This window comes from Pongo abelii, chromosome 2 (assembly GCF_028885655.2).
Source record: "Pongo abelii isolate AG06213 chromosome 2, NHGRI_mPonAbe1-v2.0_pri, whole genome shotgun sequence".
NCBI classification, from domain to species: Eukaryota; Metazoa; Chordata; class Mammalia; order Primates; family Hominidae; genus Pongo; species Pongo abelii.
In genome coordinates this window covers 101134478-101155981 of record NC_085928.1, presented here as the reverse complement: position 1 = coordinate 101155981, position 21504 = coordinate 101134478, and the positions used below count along the sequence as shown (strand labels likewise).

The following is a 21504-nucleotide window of genomic DNA, read 5'->3' as shown; positions in this document are numbered from 1 at the left end:
AGAATCCTGACTCAGTGTCCTTTCCACCCACCGCAAGCCCACAGTGAGCCCAGCACATGGTGTGTGGCCAGTCATTGTTGAGGAATGAGCACAGGTGAGTGAATACCGAGTGTCCACTGAGTGCTCGCTCCACCCCGGCACAGCCTGCCTCTCATTCTCTTTTCCCCTCCCCTGCTCTGGTATGAGGAGGGACAAGGATAAGAAGTAGGTAAAGTTAGGAGTGGCCTCTAGTGCTGCCTGTGGCACTAACGGTGGCAGATGACCAAAGCCCAGGGCCTTAGAGTTCATGTTCTCCAGCAGGTGGGTGGTAGAGGCCAGCTGCCCCAGCCGAGGGTGGGGACCCGGCTCAAGAGCAGGGCAGCGGCTGGGCGTGGTGGCTCATGCCTGTAATCTCAGCACTTTGGGAGGCCAAGGCAGGCAGATCACTTGAGGTCAGGAGTTTTAGACCAGCCTGGCCAATACAGCAAAACCCCATCTCTACTAAAAATACAAAAAAAAAAAAAAAAATTAGCCAGGCATGGTGGCATGCACCTGTAATCCCAGCTACTTGGGAGGCTGAGGCAGGAGAATCCCTTGAACCCAGGGGGCGGAGATTGCAGTGAGCCAAGATCGTGCCACTGCACTCCAGCCTGGGCGACAGAGTGAGACTGTCTCAAAAAGGGCAGCGGCAGGAGGACCCAGCCCATTAGGCAGCCCATTGCCATCAGTAGCATTGGCAAGGCCTCTCCAAGCCACTTTCTGTGTTGTAAATCATGAGTTGAGAAAGAGTTAAGCCAATTTAGACACACTTTGCATGAATAATAAGTTAAAAATAATATGCTTCACAAAATATTTGCATTGAATCAAAAATGGATTTTGTTAGCTTAATTGTTCTTGAATACCCTGTCCGGAAAAAAAGGTATGTTTTGGAAAAAAAAGTCTTTAAACCCTAGCTCAGGTTTGTCAATTGCTTGATATCAAATGCCCCTGTTTATAATGGACCCATAGGCATACTCTGCCTGGCATGTGCCAGGAGGTGGCAGTGCTGATGGCCAAACCATAGGACGAGGGCTCAGAGTCAGATCTGGGTCTACACCTGCCTGCCCCATCCCATTTGTGTGGCCCTGAGCAGGCTGTTCAGCCTCTCTTAGCCTCAGTTTCCTCATCTGCAGCATGTGCATAATAGTATATGGTTGTTAAGAGGTCAATGCATGGAAAACTCATACTGCAGCCAAGCACCCAGAAATGTAAGAATGTGATTCTTAACTCCATGAACATTTCGCATGTCATCATACATGATCTCTTCATAACAATGCTGTAAGCGTAAGGAATTCTGTAGGAAGGGGACACACTTTTCCTAGCATGGGAGTGGGGTACAGAGCCCTGAGTCATGAGTCAGCAGTGGGCTCCAGTCCCTGAAACAGGGGCCTTCACTCTTCCTCTCACTATGGGCTTTGGGCCAGCAGCCAGCTCCACAGCAGAAAATGTGTCTAAGATTGGTAGGAATAGCAAGTGAGCCTCATGTGAGTTTAAATTGCGAGAAAGAAAATTTGAATGTCAAATACCCCAGTTCTTAGCACAAATTAAAATCAAACCCTAGGAAAGGCGGTAATTACCACTGTCACAAAATTCCATGGAAAGTTGTAGCAGCAGTAGAAAGAGCAGCTGACACCTGCGACATGGCCCCCCTCTCTGCCCCTGTTTGGTCTTACAGCCCATGCTGAGCTCCCTGCCTCCACCCTCATGATCCTCCCCAGCCTATTCCAGAGGCTCAGCTGCAGAGCCACCTGGAGACCCCCAAATGTACCCCCTACTGGTAGCATCTGGGGCATGAATGTGCAGGTTGAGCTGATGTTTCTTGAGCAGCTACTAAGGGCAGATCTGGTACTGGAGGCTTTAGTGCATTAGTGGTCTTGACCTTGAAATGAAGGCTGGACTCATTAATTCACTCTGTGATGGCATGTTGGGGGCTCTGCAGGATGGTGGGAAGCTGACGCAATCAAGGAACAGAACTCATGGCCTCAGCGGGGAGGCAGGTGCGTAAAGACGATCACAGTACATGGTGGTGTGGGGACGAGGGGTGCCCACCCAGGCTGTGGGCATACAGAGGAGGTGCTGGCTCTTCCTGGGTGGGCTGTGGCAACCAGGGAAGGTCTCCTGGAAGTGGATGAAGTAGGAGGTGGGACTCGAACACTGGACCAAATTGAGGACTAGCTAAAACAGGGAGGGGGCAAGCAGTTTTCTGTAATATGCAACTGCTGGTGTGCCATGTCAGTTTACTGTTGCCACGACAACACCCAGATGTTACCACCCTTTTCCATGGCAATGACCCAATGAGCTGGAAGTTACCACTCATTTCCTAAAGCTTTCTGCATAACCCACCCCTTAATTTGCATGTAATTAAAAGTGGGTACAAATTTGACTGCAGAACTGCCCCTGAGTGGCTACTCATGGCACAGTGCCTGTGGGATAGCCCTGCCCTGCAAGGAGCAGTGTCTCTGCTGCTGCTTCCATAGAAATAGCTGTCTGCTGGGTGCGGTGGCTCACGCCTGTAATTCCAGCACTTTGGGAGGCTGAGGCGGGTGGATCACCTGAGCTCAGGAGTTCAAGACCAGCCTGCCAACATGGTGAAACCCCATCTCTATTAAAAATACAAAAATTAGCCCAGGCGTGATGGTGGGCACCTGTAATCCCAGCTACTTGGGAGGCTGAGGCAGGAGAACCACTTGAACCCAGGAGGCAGAGGTTGCAGTGAGCCAAGATTATGCCACTACACTCCAGCCTGGGCAACAAAGGGAGACTCTATCTCAAAAAAAGAAATTGCTATCTAACACCACTGCTTGGCCTTGGATTCTTTCCTGGGTAAAGCCAAGAACCCTCCCAGGCTAAGCCCCAATTTTGAGGCTCATCTGCCCTGCATCAGGAGGAACATGTGATCCTGAGACCCAAAGAATGAGTAGCTCTCACAGTCAGTCTGGCAAAACTTTTCAAGTCTGATAATACCCAGTGCTGGTGGTAGGTGTAGGTGCTGGGCAGGGTGGGGGTAGGGGGGAGGTGCTATTTGCAGCAGTGGGAATGTAAGTTGGCCCCATTCTCCTGGAAAGTCATTTGGCACTCTGTGAGCACTGAAGACCAGCAGTGTCCCTGCTGGGGACAGCCTTGGTGGCCTCAAGAGTCACACAGATGAGGATGCTCATTGTCTATTTTAGTCTCTGTTCTTGTCTCTGTGTTCCAAATGATCTATAATTTTTTAAAGTGTCTTTTAAAGAACATGTAGGTGTTCTGACTCTTGATCTGATGGCTGGTTACCCAGGTGTCCTTTTATAATAATTTGTTATACTGTTCTTTTGTTCTATGTGCTTTTCTTTATGGGTATGACATTTCACAGTTTTTAAAAATTAGAAAGAATGAGTAGGCGAGACGCTGGGGTCAGGCAGTCCCAGGCAGAGGAAGCAGCCTGAGCAAAGCCCGGGGAGCTGAGCAAAGGAAGGGGTGTGCATGACCCTGGGAATCCTGGCCCAACAACCAGGCACCCTGGCCCAAGGATGTGCGGTCCCCTGAGGAGCAGCATCTCTGCTCCCACCTCTGGCCAGCCATCGGTGCAGCACCTGCACTGCCGAGGCCAGGCCTAATTTAGTCCTACTTCAGCCTGTGTGAGGCTGGATCAAAAGTGAGCTCTCAGTGAGGGGGAACCAGTAGAGGTGAGATGATGGGTTTAATAAAGTAGTTTAACCACTGCCACTTGGTGCGCTAAGAGGCAGTTGCTGTGGCCAGCAGGTGGAGGTTATAATGAGCCTGGCATTTCTTGTTGGAGGCGGCAAGCAGTGGCTGTGCTGATGGGAGAATTTGTGGCAGCGGCAGCTTGACAACCTGTCTGGGGAGAGAGGGCGGAGCAGCGGCCACTGGTGGAGGCACGGGGGCAGCTGTGCCCACAGGGGTACTACTGATGGCTCCCCAACCAGCTCCACGGGCTTTTCCGGGGGCTTTTAGAAGGTTGGAGGAGTTGGAGTACAGGCAGGGGTGGCAGGAAAGTTGAGTTTTTTCAGTGGAAGCAAAAGACAAACTTCAAGAGAAGAGGAAAATTGTTTGTTAAACTATCTAGTGGTTTTCTGCATTGGCGATGGGACGTCAAACCAAAGCACTGGGCTGGTGGCCTCAGCGGGGTGCTGCACCTGCAGGGTACAGAAGGGCACCCGGCATGAGAGAAAATGAGTGATTTATCTAACAAGTTGTCTTATTAGGAAAACATGGCGGCTCACCCCTCTAATCCTGGCACTTTGTGAGTTGTGATATGATTTCCAGGTGGGAGGATCACTTAAGCCCAGGAGTTCGAGATCAGCCTAGGCAACATAGTGAGACTCTATCTCTTAAAAAATTAGCCAGGCATGGTGGTCCACCTGTGGTCCCAGCTGCTTGGGAAGCTGAGGCGGGAGGATGGCTCAAGCCTGGGAGGTCAAGGTTGTAATGAGCTGTGATTGCGCCACCGCACTCTAGCCTGGGTGACAGAGTGAGACCCTGCCAAAAAAAAAAAAAAAAAAAAAAAGGCTGGGTGTGGTGGCTCACACCTGTAATGCCAGCACTTTGGGAGGCCGAGGTGGGCAGATCACGAGGTCAGGCGTTTAAGACCAGCTTGGCCAACATGGTGAAACCTCATCTCTACTAAAAATACAAAAATTAGCTGGGCGTGGTGGCGCACGCCTGTAGTCCTAGCTACTCAGGAGGCTGAGGCAAGAGAATTGCTTGAACCCGGGAGGTGGAGGTTGCAATGAGCTGAGCTCGTGCCACTGCACTCCAGCCTGGACTCTGTCTCAGGAGAGAAAAAAAAAAATCAGAAAACATTCAGACATTTAAAAAAGTATAGTGATTCTGTTCCAGATGAAGAAACAAGTAGAGATAAAACTGCAGCCCCTAGGCTGGGTGAGGTGGCTCACTCCTGTAATCCCAGCAGTTTGGGAGGCCAAGGCGGGTGGATCACCTGAGGTCAGGAATTCGAGACCAGGCTGGTCAACGTGGTGAAACTCTGTCTCTACTAAAAATACAAAAATTAGTTGGGCATAGTGGCATGTGCCTGTAGTCCCAGCTAATCAGGAGGCTGAGGCAGGAGAATTGCTTGAACACAGGAGGTGGAGGTTGCAGTGAGCCACGATTGCGCCACTGCACTCCAGCCTGGGCCACAGAGCAACACTCTGTCTCAAAAAAATAAAAAAGAAAAGAAAAAGAAAAAATAGCTGGGCACTGTGGTGGGCAGGCACCTGTAGTCCCAGGTACCTAGGAGGCTGAGGCAGGAGAATCGCTTGAGCCTGGTAGGCAGAGGTTGCAGTGAGCCAAGATTGCACCACTGCACTCCAGCCTGTGCAACAGAGCAAGACTGCATCTCAAAGCAACAAGTAAATGGAATCATGTAATACGTGGTCTTTTGTGGACTGGTCAAGTGCATTTCTTTTAATGATTGAATGGCAATCCATCATATAAATTTACCACAATTTATTTATCCAAATAAATGATGTGGAATTTTGCTTTCAGTCAAGATGGAGTAAAGGGGACTGTATTTTCCTTCCTGCCTGAAAAACTAAAACTCCAGACAAAATGGATGAAACAGCAGTTCTGAAGATGCTGGACATCAGGAACAAAGGACAGTGATCTGAGAGATGGGAAACGAGGGAGCTGAGCCCTGACTGCCCCAGCTCTACTGGCTGCAGAGGGTCTCCGGGCTGTGGGACAGGGAGGGGGATCCAGGTGGAGGCCAGTGGACTCCCAAGTTGAGTAGATGAAGCTGGCAGTCCAGGCAAGCCAAGGTGGCTAGAATTCACAGTGCATCCTACTGGGGACAAGAGAGCGAGAGAGAGACAAAGAAGGAGAGAAAGAAGCCTGGAACCTGCAGAGACACCTCCTCAAGTCTTCGCTGAGTACTGATTATTGCATGCATCTGAGGAAACCACCCAAGGCTGGGGAGAAAGCACTCCAAATGAATTAAAGTGAACAATCCTCAGAACTCACACAGGGTTAGGAACAATGCCAGACTAGAAACTGCATAATTAAGGTATCACTGTGCAGAGCACCCAGAGAGGTTTTGCCTCAGTACCAGATAAAAATTAACCCGCAGCCTAGGCAACATAGCAAGACCCTGTCTCTACACAAAATACAAAAATTAGCTGGGTGTGGTAGTGCATACCTGTAGTCCCAGCTATTCAGGAGGCTGAGGCAGGAGGATCATTTGATTCCAGGAGTCCAAGGCTGCAGTGAGCTCTGATTGCTACTGTACTCTAGCCTGGGCAACAGAGCAAGACCCTATCTCAAACATGAAAAAAATTTAAAATTAACCCTAGACTAAACACTGTTCTGATCTTGCCTAACAAAGCTTAGAAGCAAGACCCCAAAGTATTAAACTATTTCCAAGAAATCATTGTAGAACTAAGCCTAAGAATATTTATGAGAACACAAAAAATATCCAGCACCCAATAAGGCAAAATTCACAATGTCTGGCACCCAATCAAAAATTGCCAGGCATTGGCCAGACACAGTGGCTCATGCCTATAATCCCAGCACTTCAGAAGGACAAGGCAGGCGGATCACTTGGGGTCAGGCATTTAAGACCAACCTGGCCAACATGGTGAAACCCCACCTCTATTAAAAATACAAAAATTAGCCAGGCCTGGTGACACGTGCCTGTAGTCTCGGCTACTCAGGAGGCTGAGGTAGGAGAATTTGCTTGAACCAGGAAGGCGGAGGTTGCAATGGGCTGAGATCACACCACTGCACTCCAGCCTGGGTGACAGAATGAGACTGCATCTCACAAAAAAAAAAAACAAAAAAAAACAAAAACAAAAAAAACCAGGCATTAAAAGAAATAGGAGAAATAGGCTGGGCGTGGTAGCTCACACCTGTAATCCCAGCACTTTGGGAGGCCGAGACGGGAGGATCACAAGGTCAGGAGATCGAGACCATCCTGGCTAACACGGTGAAACCCCGTCTCTACTAAAAATATAAAAAATTAGCTGGGCGTGGTGGCGGGCGCCTGTAGTCCCAGCTACTCCGGAGGCTGAGGCAGGAGAATGGCGTGAACCCAGGAGGCGGAGCTTGCAGTGAGCCGAGATCGCACCAGTGCACCCCAGCCTGGGCGACAGAGCAAGACTCTCTCAAAAAAAAAAAGGAGAAATAGCAATCAATTAAAACTGACCTAGAAACAACACCAATAATAGAATCAACAGACAAAGCCATTAAAACAATTATAACTATATTCCATATGTCAAAAAGTTGAGACATGGAGGATATAAAAATGACCCAGATCACACTTGTAGAGATAAAATCTGTGATATCTGAGATAAAAAATATGCTGGATGGGATCAATAGCAGATTAGATATTATAGATGAAAAGATGAGTCAACTTGAGTACATAGTAATAAATACTATCCAAAATGAAGTCTAGGAAAAAGGAATATATATATATATATATTTGACAGAGTGGAGTCTCGCTGTGTCACCCAGGCTGGGGTGCAGTGGCGCGATCTCAGCTCACTGCAACCTCCACCTCCTGGGTTGAAGCGATTCTTCTGCCTCAGCCTCCCGTGTAGCTGGGATTACAGGCGTGTGCCCGGCTAATTTTTGTATTTTTATTTTTATTTTTTTTAGTAGAGACAGGGTTTCACCATATTGGCCAGGCAGGTCTCGAACTCCTGACCTTGTGATCTATCTGCCTCGGCCTCCCAAAGTGCTGGGATTATAGGCGTGAGCCACCGTGCCCGGCAGGAAAAAAGAATTTTTAAAAATGAACAGAGCCACCAGTGAGTGGTGATACAATTTCGAGCAATCAAATATATTTGTAATTGGAATCACTGAAGGAGGAAGGGATGGTACAGAAAATTTGAAGAAATAATGGCAGATAATTTTCCTAATTTGATTAAAACTGTAAATCCACAGATTCGAGAAGCTCAATAAGTCCCAAGCACAATAAACACAAGGGAAACCATATCAAAGTATATCAAAATTAAATTGCTATGATAAAGAGAAAATCTTGAGGCCAGGTGCAGTGGCTCATCCCTGTTATCCTAGCACTGTGGGACGCTAAGGCAGGCGGATCACTTGAGGCCAGGAATTCAAGACCAGACTGAACAATATAGGAAAACCCTATTTCTACAAAAAATTAAAAAATTAGCCAAGCACGGTGGCATATGCCTGTAGTTCTAGCTACTCAAGAGACTGAGGCAGGAGGATTACTTGAGCCCAGGGAGTTGAGGCTGCAGTGAGTTATGATTGCACCACTGCACTCCAGCCTGGGTGACAGAGTAAGACCCTGCCTCAAAAAACAACAAAAAAACACAAAGGATCACTTTTACACTGTTGGTGGGACTGTAAACTAGTTCAACCCTTGTGGAAGTCAGTGTGGTGATTCCTCAGGGATCTAGAACTAGAAATTCCATTTGACCCAGCCATCCCATTACTGGGTATATACCCAAAGGACTATAAATCATGCTGCTATAAAGACACATGCACACGTATGTTTATTGCGGCATTATTCACAATAGCAAAGACTTGGAACCAACCCAAATGTCCAACAATGATAGACTGGATTAAGAAAATGTGGCACATATACACCATGGAATACTATGCAGCCATAAAAAATGATGAGTTCACGTCCTTTGTAGGGACATGGATGAAATTGGAAATCATCATTCTCAGTAAACTATCGCAAGAACAAAAAACCAAACACCGCATATTCTCACTCATAGGTGGGAATTGAACAATGAGAACACATGGACACAGGAAGGGGACCATCACACTTCGGGGACTGTTGTGGGGTGGGGGGAGGGGGGAGGGATAGCATTGGGAGATATACCTAATGCTAGATGACGAGTTGGTGGGTGCAGTGCACCAGCATGGCACATGTATACATATGTAACTTACCTGCACGTTGCGCACATGTACCATAAAACCTAAAGTATAATAATAATAATAAAAAGAAAAAAAAAGCACAAAGGAAACCTTAAAACAGCCAGCACCCAGTAAAAAAAAAAATCATGCTACATACAGAACAAAAATAAAGATTACAACATTACAATAGGTTTCTCTTTGGAAACAATGCAAGTTGAAGATAATGGAGTAACATCTTTAAAGTACTAACACAAAAACCAGAACACCTGTCAACACAGAATTCTATAGCTAACAAAAATACCTTTCAGAGGCCAGGCACAGAACCCAGAATTCTATGGCTAACAAAAATATCTTTCAGAAACAAGGATCTCATAAAGGGTTTTTCAGACACCCAAAGCTGAAGTCATTCATCTCCAGTATCTGTTAAAAATGTTAAAGGAAGTCCTCGGGCAGAGGAAAAGTTATTCCCAATGGAAATAAAGATCTATACAAAGGAACAAAGGAGACCCAAACAGTAACTACATGCATGACTGGTGTATTAATGAAGTAATGAAGCTTCAGCAAAGTCTTATCTGAAATTGCAAAGGCAGGCAAATTTGTTCCAGAGGTCACAAGACTTAACATTCCATTATAAAAGTAAATGTTATTACTGTTATAAGAGTATACACAAGGCAATAAAACTGATTCTGTATAAATCATGAAATTCAGGAAACCTTCAGCAGTGCATCTGTGTGTGAAACTTTCTCAACCATAATAATGAAGTTGTCTCGGGTTAATGTATTATCATTTGCAACTCATTTTTCCAGTTACCCACTTTATCGAACAGCCAATCCTATGGCACCTGCGCCATACAAAACACTGTGCCTGGCTATGGGAAGAAAATAAAGATAAGCATGTAATCCCAGGACTTTGGGAGGCTGAGGCAGGTGGATCACCTGAGGTCAGGAGTTCAAGACCAATCTGGCCAATATGGCGAAAACCTGTCTCTACTAGAAATAAAAATAAATAAATTTTAAAAAAAGCCAGGTGTGATGGCATGTGCCTGTAATCCCAGCTACTCAGGAGGCTGAGGAGAATTGCTTGAACCCAGGAGACAGAAGTTGCAGTGAGCCAAGATCATGCCATTGCACTCCAGCCTGGGTGACAGAGCAGGACTATCTCAAAAATAAATAAATAAGTAAATAATAAAATAAAGATGACCAGAAAATTACCCAGGCTTTAAGAATTTCACAATCTATAACAAATTGCCATCATAGGAGGGAATAAATACAGATGAGGGATGGAGATATTTCTCCCAACCAGAGATGTGAAAAAGACCATTACCTAGGTAACCTCCTGAAGCATGAGAATTTAGAAATATTTAGTTAAGAAAGGCTGCATCTTGTTTTTTGGCAACTTCTGACTAAAATAGTAAATTTCTGGTTAAAATATTAAAATGTCTCTTCTGTTTCATCTCCCTGCCTTCTGTCACTCTACTGTCCTTGAAACTGGAGAGAGAGAGAGAGAAAGAGCAGAGTGGAGGAAGGTAGTTTTCACCACCAATATCTAGATTAACTGTTTCCAGAGGGTTGGTAATAAGATGTGTTGTAACCACCCAATGGGTTTATTTTGCCCACTGCCCAGATACAGCTAATTTATCGAGACAGGGGAATTGCAACAGAGAAAGAGTTTAACCCTGCTTCTACTAAAAATACAAAAATTAGCCAGGTGTGGTGGCAGGCAACTGTAGTCCCAGCTACTCAGGAGGCTGAGGCGGGAGAATCACTGGAACTTGGGAGGCAGAGGTTGCAGTCAGCTGGGATCACACCATTGCACTCCAGCCTGAGCATCAGAGTGAGAGTCCACCTCAAAAAAAAAAAAAAAAAAAGAGTTTAATAGAGCCAGCTAAATGGGAGACAGAGTTTTTTACTATTACTCAAATCAGCCACCCACAAAATTCAGTGTTTTAAGACAGTTTGGTGGGCAAGAGGCTAGGGAATGTGTGCTGCTGATTGGTTGGGGATGTAATCATAGGGGTGTGGAAAAGCAGTCCTCCTGCACTGAGTCCACTTCTGGGTGGGTACCACTAGAGGAGTTGCTAGTCTGGGTAGGGGCCCTCTGGTTGTCAGAAATGCAAAAGCCTGAAAAGAGGCAGGGCATGGTGGCTCACACTTGCAATCCCAGCACTTTGGGAGGCCAAGGTGGAGGATCACTTGAGGTCAGGAGTTTGAGACCAGGCCAGGTGCAGTGGCTCACACCTGTAATCCCAGCATTTTGGGAGGCTGAGGCAGGAGGATCACTTGAGGTCAGGAGTTCAAGACCAGCCCGGCCAACATGGTAAAACCCTGTCCCTACTAAAAATACAAAAAAATTAGCTGGGTGTGGTGGCGGGCACCTGTAATCCTAGCTACTCAGCTACTCCACCTCCAAGCTGAGGTGGGAGGATCGCTTGAACCCGGGAAGCAGAGATTGTAGTGAGCAGAGATCATGCCACTGCACTCCAGCCTGGGTGACAGAACAAGAATCTGTCTGGAAAAAAAAAAAAAGCCTGAAAAGATATCTCAAAGGGCCAATTTGGGGTTTTACAATGGTGATGTTATGTACAGGAGTAACTGGGAGAAGTTTTAAATCTTGTGACCTCCAGAATAATGGCTGGTAATCATTTAATTAGTAGGTTGGTGCAAAAGTAATTGCGGTTTTTGCCATTACTTTTAACCGCAAAAACCACAATTATTTTTGCACCAACATAATACTATTCTTAGCAGAATCCAGGCCCCTTTCATCGTCCTAACTTGGTGGCCTTTCATTAGTTTTACAAAGGTGGTTTAGTTTTGGGAAGGGCTATTATCATTTAAACCACAAACCAAATTTCTTCCAAAGTTAGCGAGTCCCATGCCCAGGAATGACCAAGGGCAGTTTGGAGGTTAAAAGCAAGATGGAGTTGGTTAGATCAGATATTGCTGTCATGATTTTCTCGCTGTTATAATTTCTGCAAAGGCAGTTTCAGTGTAGCCTTGGAAATTGAGACTCCGCTTTAGGCTTACATGCAGATTTTTCAGGTTTATGCGAGATGTGAACAAAGACAATGTTTTGGTTTGGGAAGTTTAGAAATTGGTGGAAAGTCTGATTAATGTTGTACTTTGGGTACTCTGCAAGTTTATTTTCTTTGCTTGTTTTCTTTTGGTTTAGTAAACCGTTTTTTGAGAATTTCAGCCTCTTTTCTATGCTAAAAAAAGCCACAGAAAGGTTTTGTCTTGGACCTAGGACTTGTGACATGTGCAGATTCCCCATTCTGGCTGGGTGTGGTGGCTCACACCTGTAATCCCAGCATTTGGGAGGCCAAGGCGGTGGATCACTTGAGGTCAGGAGTTTGAGACCAGCCTGGCCAACATGATGAAACCCCGTCTCTACTAAAAATACAAAAATTAGCCAGGCATGGTGGCAGGCACCTGTAATTCCAGCTACTTGGGAGGCTGAGGCAGGAGAATCACTTGAACCCAGGAGGCAGAGGTTGCAGTGAGCCAAGATTGTACCACTGCACTCCAGCCTGGTCAACAGAGTGAGACTCCATCTAAAAAAAAAAAAAAAAAAAAAAAAAGATTCTCCATTCTGTTCATGAGCCAGGCTTGGGGAATTGCTGGCCTAGAGGACATGAACTAGGGCTTGTTCATCTTTGTATTCCCCTCAGCACAGGACTTTGGCAATGGAAATTATTCAATATAAAGTTGGAGAAGAAAAAATTCCTCTTCTGCAAAGGTGAAATTAAAAGTCTCTTCAGTCTTTTCAGACATAGTTAGGGACTAAATTAATGAAGTTAGCTTTGGTTAGCTGAAATTTAACAAATATTTGTTCATTCACTCAACAATCGCTTGTTCTATGCAAGTTCATGTATGATTTTATATATATATATATTTATATATATATATGGAAGAATAAAAAATTTTGATTCCAAATAAGTAATTTCAAATGAATTTTTTGTGAGGTAAAATGTACAAAATATAAAATTTACCATTTTAAACATTTGTAAGTGTACAATTTAGTGGCATTAAGTATATTTCATGGTACAACCAATCCTAGCACTTTGGGAGGCTGAGGCAGGAGGATCATTTGAGCCCAGGAGTTCAAGACCAGTCTGGGCAACGTGGCAAAAGCTTATCTCTACAAAAAATACAGAAATTAGCTGGGCATGGTGACACACACCTATAGTCCCAGCTACTCGGGAGGCTGAGGTGGGAGGATCACTTGAGCTGCGGAGGTCGAAGCTTCAGTGAGCATGATCACACCACTGCACTCCAGCCCGGATGACAGAACAAGACCTTGGCTCAAAAAGAAAAAAGGAAAAAAGAAAGAAATGGCAATGAGACTGGGCAATGTAATTTATTAAAAAAAGAGGTTTAATTGGCTTACACTTCTGCAGGCTGTACAGGAGGCATAGTACCTGGATCTGCTTCTGGGGAGGCCTTAGGAAGCTTACAATCATGGTAGAAGGCAAAGTGGGAGCAGGCACATCATGTAGCCAGAGCAGGAGCCAAGAGAGCATGTGTGGGGTGAGGAGAGGGGCCACACACTTTTAAATGACTAGATTTCCTGTGAACTCAGAGTGTGAGCTCACTCATCAACAAGGGGATGGCCCAAGCCATTCGTAAGGGATCTGCCTCCATGACTCAAACACCTCCCACCAGGCCCACCTCCAACACTGGAGATTCCAATTTGACATGAGATTTGGAGGGGGCAAATATCCAAACTCTATCAACTACCATTCATCCTCCAGCACTTTTCATATTCCCAAACTGAAACCCTATTAAATAATAATTCTCTATTCTCTCCTCCCCATGACCTTGGCAACCAACATTCTACTTTCTGTCTCTATGATTTGACAACTCTAGGTACTTCAAATAAGTGAAATCACACAGTATATGTCCTTTCGTGCCTGGCTTACTTCACTTAGCGCCATGTCTTTGAGGCTTATCTTTGTAATATGTGCCAGAATTTCTTCCCTCTTTAACGCTGAATAATATCCCATTGTGTGTATGTACCACGTTTTGTTTACCCGTTGATGGACTCCTGGATTGCTTTCGCCTTTTGGTTATTGTGAATGATGCTGCTGTGGACATAGGTGTACAAGGACCTATTTAAGTTCCTGTTTTCAGTTCATTTGGGTATATTCCTAGGAGTGGAATTGCTAGGTCATATGGTAATTCTATATTTAACTTTTTGAGGAACTGCAACACTGTTTTCCACAGCGGGTGCAGCCTTTTTCATTTACATTTTACATTTGTACATGTACAGTGACGTAATGTAACAGGTAAATGTAACATGTTACATTTACAACAGTTAAATGTAACATGTACATTTGTACATGTTAGCGAGGATTTCTCCACATCCTCGCTAACACTTGTTATTTTCTGTTGTTTTTTTAAAAAATTATAGCCATCCTGCCAGGCATGGTGGCTCATTCCTATAATCTCAGAACTTTGGGAGGCTGAGGCAGGTGGATTTCTTGAGCTCAAGAGTTCAAGACCAGCCTGGGCAACATGGCAAAAGCCCGTCTCTACAAAAAATACAAAAATTAGCTGGGCACAGTGGCCTGTGCCAGTAGTCTCAGCTACTTGGGGAGGCTGAGGCAGGAGAATCACTTGAACCCGGGAGGCAGAGGTTGCAATGAACTGAGATTGCTCCACTGCACTCCAGCCTGGGTGACAGGAGTGAAACCCTGTCTCAAAATAAATAAATAAATAAATAAATAAATAAATAAATAAATAAATAAAATTATAGCCATTCTAGTGAGTGTGAAGTAGTATCTCACGGTTTTGATTTGCATTTCCCTAATGACTAGTGATGTTGAACATCTCTTCATGTGCTTACCAGCCATCAGATGAATTCAAACAAACGGTTAAGTGGAAGACTCTGTTTATGTTGATTTAAATTGGCAAGTCAAACAGTCTGAATGAATGAGATAAATGTAATACAGATTGAGTATCCCTTATCCAAAACACTTGGGACCAGAAGTGTCTTGGATTTATAATCTTTTTGGATTTTGGAATATTTGCATTGTATTTACTGGTTGAGCAGCCCTCATCTGAAAATCTCTAATCTTAAATGTTCCAGTGACATTTTCCTTTGAGCATCATGTCTGCACTCAAAAAACTTTGAAATTTGTGGGGTTTTGTTTGTTTGTTTGTTTTGAGACAAAGTCTTGCTCTGTCACCCAGGCCAGAGTGCAATGGCATGATCCCGGCTCACTGCAACCTCCGCCTCCCAGGTTCAAGTAATTCTCCTGCCTCAGCCTCCCGAGTAGCTGGGACTACATGTGCGTGCCACCACACCCTGCTAATTTTTTGTATTTTTAGTAGAGACGGGGTTTCACCATGTTGGCCAGGCTGGTCTTGAACTCCTGACCTCAGGTGATCTGCCCACCTCGGCCTCCCAAAGTGCTGGGATTATAGGCATGAGTCACTGCTCCTGGCCTGAAATTTGGAGCATATCGGATTTTGGATTTTTGGATTAGGAATACTCAACTTGTATTTATAATTGTGAGTTTAAAAATATTTTGTGATACACTAGGACAGGATTCATTGAAGCTGAAAATAAGATGAAACAAAAGAGTATAACAAATTTTTATTGGGATACTTGCCAACAATCTCTGTTTTTCTAACAAATATTCTACTGGTCTGCTGTCAATAATAATAATAATAACAATAGGCTGGATGCGATGGCTCACACCTGTAATCCCAGCACTTTGGGAGGCTGAGGCGAGTGGATCACTTGAGGTCAGGAGTTTGAGAGCAGCCTGGCCAACATGGCGAAACCCCGTCTCTACTAAAAATACAAAATATTAGCTGGGCGTAGTGGCGTGCGCCTGTAATTCCAGCTACTCAGGAGGCTGAGGCAGGAGAATCGCTTGAACCCAAGGGGGGTTGCAGTTCCAGCAGTGTGTGACTTCTTCTCAAAAAAATAATGGTAATAAATGGTTTAAAGCAAAATCCAAATCCCACAAGAGTTTGTTGAGTTTATAATATGAATAGAACTAAAATGACAACAATAGCCCCAGGACCAGGAGGGGAGAAATGGAAGTGTGCTATTGTAAGGATCTTATACTCTGCATGATGTGGTAGTAACATCACTTGAAGGTAGACTGACAAAGTAAAGATGTATGCTATAAACTCTGAAGCAGCCACAAAAATAACACAGCAAAGTATTGTGAGTAATAAGCCAACAAAGGAGTTAAAAGAATCACAAAAATACTCAATTCAAAAGAAAGCAAAAAATAAATAAATAAATAAAAAAGGAAAGGGGAACAAAAAAACAGATGGGACAAATAGAACCCAAATAGCAAGATGGTAGATTAAACCCAACAATACCAATAATCACATTAAAGGTAATTGGTCAAAATACCCAGTTAAAAGGAAGAGACCATTAGACTGCATTTTAAAAGCAAGACCCAACTGTATGCTGACTGTAAGAAATCGGCATTAAATATAAAGCTGGGCACAATGGCTTGTGCCTATAATCTCAGCATTTTGGGAGACTGAGCGGTGAAGATCCCCTGAGACCAGAAGTTTGATACCAGCCTGGGCAACACAGTGAGATCTTGTCTCTAAAAATAAAAAGTAAAAGGGCCGGGTGCGGTGGCTCATGCCTATAATCCCAGCACTTTGGGAGGCTGAGGTGGGCAGATCACCTGAGGTCGGGAGTTCGAGACCAGCCTGGGCAACTTGGAGAAATCCCATCTCTACTAAAAATACAAAAATTAGCTGGGCATGGTGGCGCATGCCTGTAATCCCAGCTACTCGGGAGGCTGAGGCAGGAGAATCGCTTGAACCTGGGAGGGCGGAGGTTGCGGTGAGCTGAGATCACTCCATTGCACTCCAGCCTGGGTAACAAGAGCGAAACTCCATCTCAAAAAAAAAAAAAAAAAAAAAAAAAAAATAGCCAGGCATGGTGGCATGAGGCTGTAGTCCCAGCTATTCAGGAGGCTGAGGTGGGAGGATCGCTTGAACCCAGAAGGCAGCGGTTGCCGTGAGCCAGTATCACACCACTGCACTCCTGCCCAGTGACAGAGCTAGATCCTGTCTCAAAAATAAATAAATAAATAAAAATAAATGAAAAATAAATGAAATAAATAAAAAAATACTAGGCATTGTGGCATGTGCCTGTAGTCCCAGCTACCGAGGAGGCTGAGGCAGGGGGATCACTTGAGCCCCAGCGTTCAAGGCTGCAGTGAGCCATGATTATGCCACTGCACTCCAGCCTTAGCAAGAGTGAGACCCCATCACTTTTTTAAAGAAATAAAATAAATACACAAATAGTGTAAAGCTAAAGGAACAGAAAATTATGCACCATGCTAACACTAATCTAAAAAAACCGAAGTGGCTATATTAATATCAGATAAAGTAGATTTCAGGACAGAGAATGTTACCAGGGATAAAGAGGGTCATTTCAAAATAATATGTCAATTCATCAAGAGAACATAAATAACAATTCTAAAAACCCACTAATCCTAATAATCTAGCAATCCGGCTGCTCTGCCTACAGAGTAGCCATTCTTTATTCCTTTACTTTCTTTTTTTTTTTTTTGAGATGGAGTCTTGCTCTGTCGTCCAGGCTGGATGGAGGGCAATGGCACAATCTCGGCTCACTGCAACCTCCGCCTCCCGGGTTCAAGCAATTTTCCTGCCTCAGCCTCCTGAGTAGCTGGGGTTATGGGCACGAGCCACCACGCCTGGCTAATTTTTGTATTTTTAGTAGAGATGAGGTTTCACCATGTTGGTCAGGCTGGTCTTGAACTCTTGTCCTCGTGATCTGCCTGCCTCGGCCTGCCAAAGTGCTGGGATTACAGGCGTGAGCCACCGCACCCAGCCTCCTTTACTTTCTTAATAAACTTGCTTTCACTTAAAAAAAAAAAAAAAACTAGCAATCCTAAAACCTAATAACAGCTTCAAAATACATGAAGCAAAAATTAATAGAACTACAAGAAGAAATAGACAAATTCACAATTAACATTGAAAATTTCAGCACCCCTCTCTCAATAATTAATAAAACAAGTAGACAGAAATCAGTAAGGATAGAGAAGATTTGAACAACACCGTCACTGAGTTGACTCAATAACAGCAGAATCCACATTCTTTTCAAGTACACATACTCTGGGTCACAAAACAATTCTCAATACATTTAAATGAATTCAAGAAACACAAAGTATGTTTTCTAACCACAATGGAATTGAATTAGTAGTCAGTATAGAAAGATCTCTGGAAAGTCCCCAAATATTTGAAAACTAAATATAATTCTAAATAATCCTTGGATCAAAGAGGAAATCAAATAGGAGATTAGAAAGCATTTTGAAAAGAATGAAAATACGACTTTCAGAATTTGTGGGATGCTCAGTACAGATTAATGAAATGAACAAATTCCTTGAAAGATACAAACTTCAAAAACTCACTCAAGAAACAGATAACCTAGGCTGGGTGTGGTGGCTCACGCCTGTAATCCCAGCACTTTGGGAGGCTGAGTCAGGTGGATCACCTGAGGTCAGGAGTTTGAGACCAGCCTGGCCAACATGATGAAACCCTGTCTCTATTAAAAATAATAAAATTAGCCAGGCATGGTGGTGCGCACCTATAATCCCAGCACTTTGGAAGGCCAAGGAGGGCAGATCACTTGAAGTCAGGAGTTCGAGATCAGCCTTGCCAACGTAGTGAAACCTTGTCTCTACTAAAAATAAAAAAAATTAGCTGGACATAGTGGCACGCACCTTTAGTCCCAGCTACTCAGGAGGCTGAGGGAGGATAATTGATTGAACCTGGGAGGCAAAGGCTGCAGCGAGCCAAGATCATGCCACCGCACTCCAGCTGGGCAACAGAGCAAGACTCTGTCTCCAAAAAAAAAAAAAAAAAAAAAAAAAAAAAAAAAAAGCCTGAGACAGGGTAATTTATAAAGGAAAGAGGTTCAATTGACTTGCAGTTCTGCATGGCTATGGGAGCCTCATGAAACTTACAATCATGTCGGAAGGGGAAGCAGGCACCTTCTTCACAAGGCAGCAGGAGAGAGTGAGTGCGAGAACAAGGAAGTGCCACACTTTAAAACCATCAGCTCTCTGAGAACTCACTCACTATCATGAGAACAGCATGGGGGAAACTGCCCCTATGATCCAATTACCTCCCACCTGGTCCTTCCTCTGACACGTGGGGATTTTACAACTTGAAATGAGATTTGGGTACACAGAGCCAAACCGTATCAGCCCATGTCCATGAAAGGAATTGAATTTGAAGTTAAAAACCTTCCCACAAAGAAAACTCCAGACCTAGATGGCTTCACTGGAGAATTCTATTGAACATTTAAGGGAGGAATAATACCAAATCTATGAATAAGTGATGCAAAATATTATTTTTATAGTAAAACTGGATGTTATAGAGCAGAGGGCAAAATCTGCAGGAATTTTAAGTTTAACCTTAAAATCCTCAGAGGATTCCTTGGAGATATCTTGAGCCTGGGACAGGCAGCTTTGGGCTCTTACCAGATGCCTGGGGACTCTGTTTCTTCTCTCTCTTGGGGACACCAGGACAAAAGAGGGCAGGACATGCTTGGGATCTCTCAGTGGTTGGTGAAGCTGGGACTGGCCCCTGGGGTGGCTAACCAGGCAGCCCTGGCTCAAGTCTCTGCCTGTCCCTCACCCCTATCCCAAATGTGTGTTTAGTACCTTGAGATCTGGCCTGAGTATTATTTGAGCTATAAAGTGTGCAATCTTCTGTAAGGCAGGGACTGTGACAATATCCTGCCTTTTTTTTTTTTGAGACAGGATCTCACTCGGTTGCCCAGGCTGGAGTGCAGTGGCTCAATCATGGCTCATTGCAGCCTTGACCTCCCAACCTCAAACTCTCCTCCTGAGTAGCTGGGACCACAGGTGTGCGTCACCACATCCAGCTAATTTTTGTATTTTTTGTAGAAACAGGTCACCCAGGCTGATCTTGAACTCCCAGGCTCAAGCGATCCTCCCACCTTAGCCTCCCAAAGTATTGGTATTGCAGACATGAGCCACAGTGCCCTGCCAGCAATATCTTATCAATGAGGAAGCAGAGGCCTTTCTGATGGGTGGGAGATTTGCCTGAGGCCACCCGGGGTTGGAATCTGATTCCCTGTGACTGACCAGGTTCTAGTCCCCTGGCATTCAAGGCTCCATCTCCCACACTCGTTTCATTGTCCCCTACACCTGCCTTCTAGTCAAACTAGATGTTTGCTGTTACCCAAATAGGACTCCTCCTGGAATGGGCACCCCAACTCCATCCCCAGCCTCCCACAGCTCACTCTCAGATCCCCAGTCCACACCTGAAGCCTTGGCTTGGATGCCCTCTCCTCCCAGGAGCCTTTCCTGACCCCCCCTTCCTACCATACCATCCAGCCCTCTCTTTCCCATCTTGGGTCAGCATTCTTCCTATTGCCAAACCAACTTTTGTTTTCCTTAGTCCTAAGCATTCAGGCACCAATTCAGACTGGGGGGTGGTGGGTAGGCATAAGAGGAAGTGAGAGAGACCATTTAGGAACTAAGAGGAGCTGGGCCAGAGCTGGGGTCTGGGAAGTGAGGAGGAGAAGATTTGAGATGAGGCTGGAAAGGGTCAGAAAAGGCTTCATCCACTGGCAGCCATGTGTGAGTGGGGATGTGTGAGCAGAAGAGCCATTGTGTCAGGTTCTAGAAGTTTCCCTTGGGCTGCTGTGTAGAGAGAGCAGGGAGAGCAGGGAGATCAAGAGGCAACTGGGAGGCCATTGACTGCTCCCTCTCGGGAGAGACGATGGAGGTCTGGACCAGGATTAGGGCAGAAGGTGGCACGTTTGGGATCATTTAGGAAGTAAAACCACCAAAGGCTGGTTAACAGACATGAAAGTACAGCTAGGTCAGAGGAATAAGTCCTAGTGTTACATAGCACCATAGACTGACCGTGATTAACAATTTATTGTTATTGAATTATATTTTAAAATAGCTAGAAGAATGGATTTTTTTTTTTTTTTTTTTTGAGATGAAGTCTCACTCTGTTGCCCAGACTGGAGTGCAGTGGCACGATCTCGGCTCACTGCAACCTCCGCCTCCCTGGTTCAAGTGATTCTCCTGCCTCAGCCTCCTGAGTAGCTGGGATTACAGGTGAGCGCCACCATGCCTGGCTAATTTTTTAAATATTTTTAGTAGAGACAGGGTTTCACCATGTTGGTCAGGCTGGTCTTGAACTCCTGACCTCATGATCCGCCCACCTCGGCCTCCCAAAGTGCTGGGATTACATGCGTGAGCCATCGTACCCAGCCAAAGAGTAGATTTTGAATCTTTCCGACACAAAGAAATGATAAGTGTTTGAGGTGATGGATATGTTAATTACCCTGATTTGATCACTAAACATTGTATATATGTATTAAAATATCACACTGTAACCCATAAATATATACAGTTATTATGTGTCAATAAAAAATAAAAGCAGGCCGGGCGCGGTGGCTCACGCTTGTAATCCCAGCACTTTGGGAGGCCGAGGTGGGCGGATCACGAGGTCAGGAGATCAAGACCACGGTGAAACCCCGTCTCTACTAAAAATACAAAAAAAAATTAGCCGGGCGTGGTGGCGGGCGCCTGTAGTCCCAGCTACTCGGAGAGGCTGAGGCAGCAGAATGGCGTGAACCCGGGAGGCGGAGCTTGCAGTGAGC

At 45.0% G+C, this 21504-nt stretch overlaps 1 long non-coding RNA gene across 3 annotated transcripts in view; it reads left to right on the top strand.

The window, feature by feature from the left end:
* The window catches only part of LOC129058575 (uncharacterized), a 38065-nt gene that overhangs the window by 2319 nt on the left and 14242 nt on the right, over window positions 1-21504 (top strand). The gene's annotated exons all lie outside the window — the stretch shown is intronic.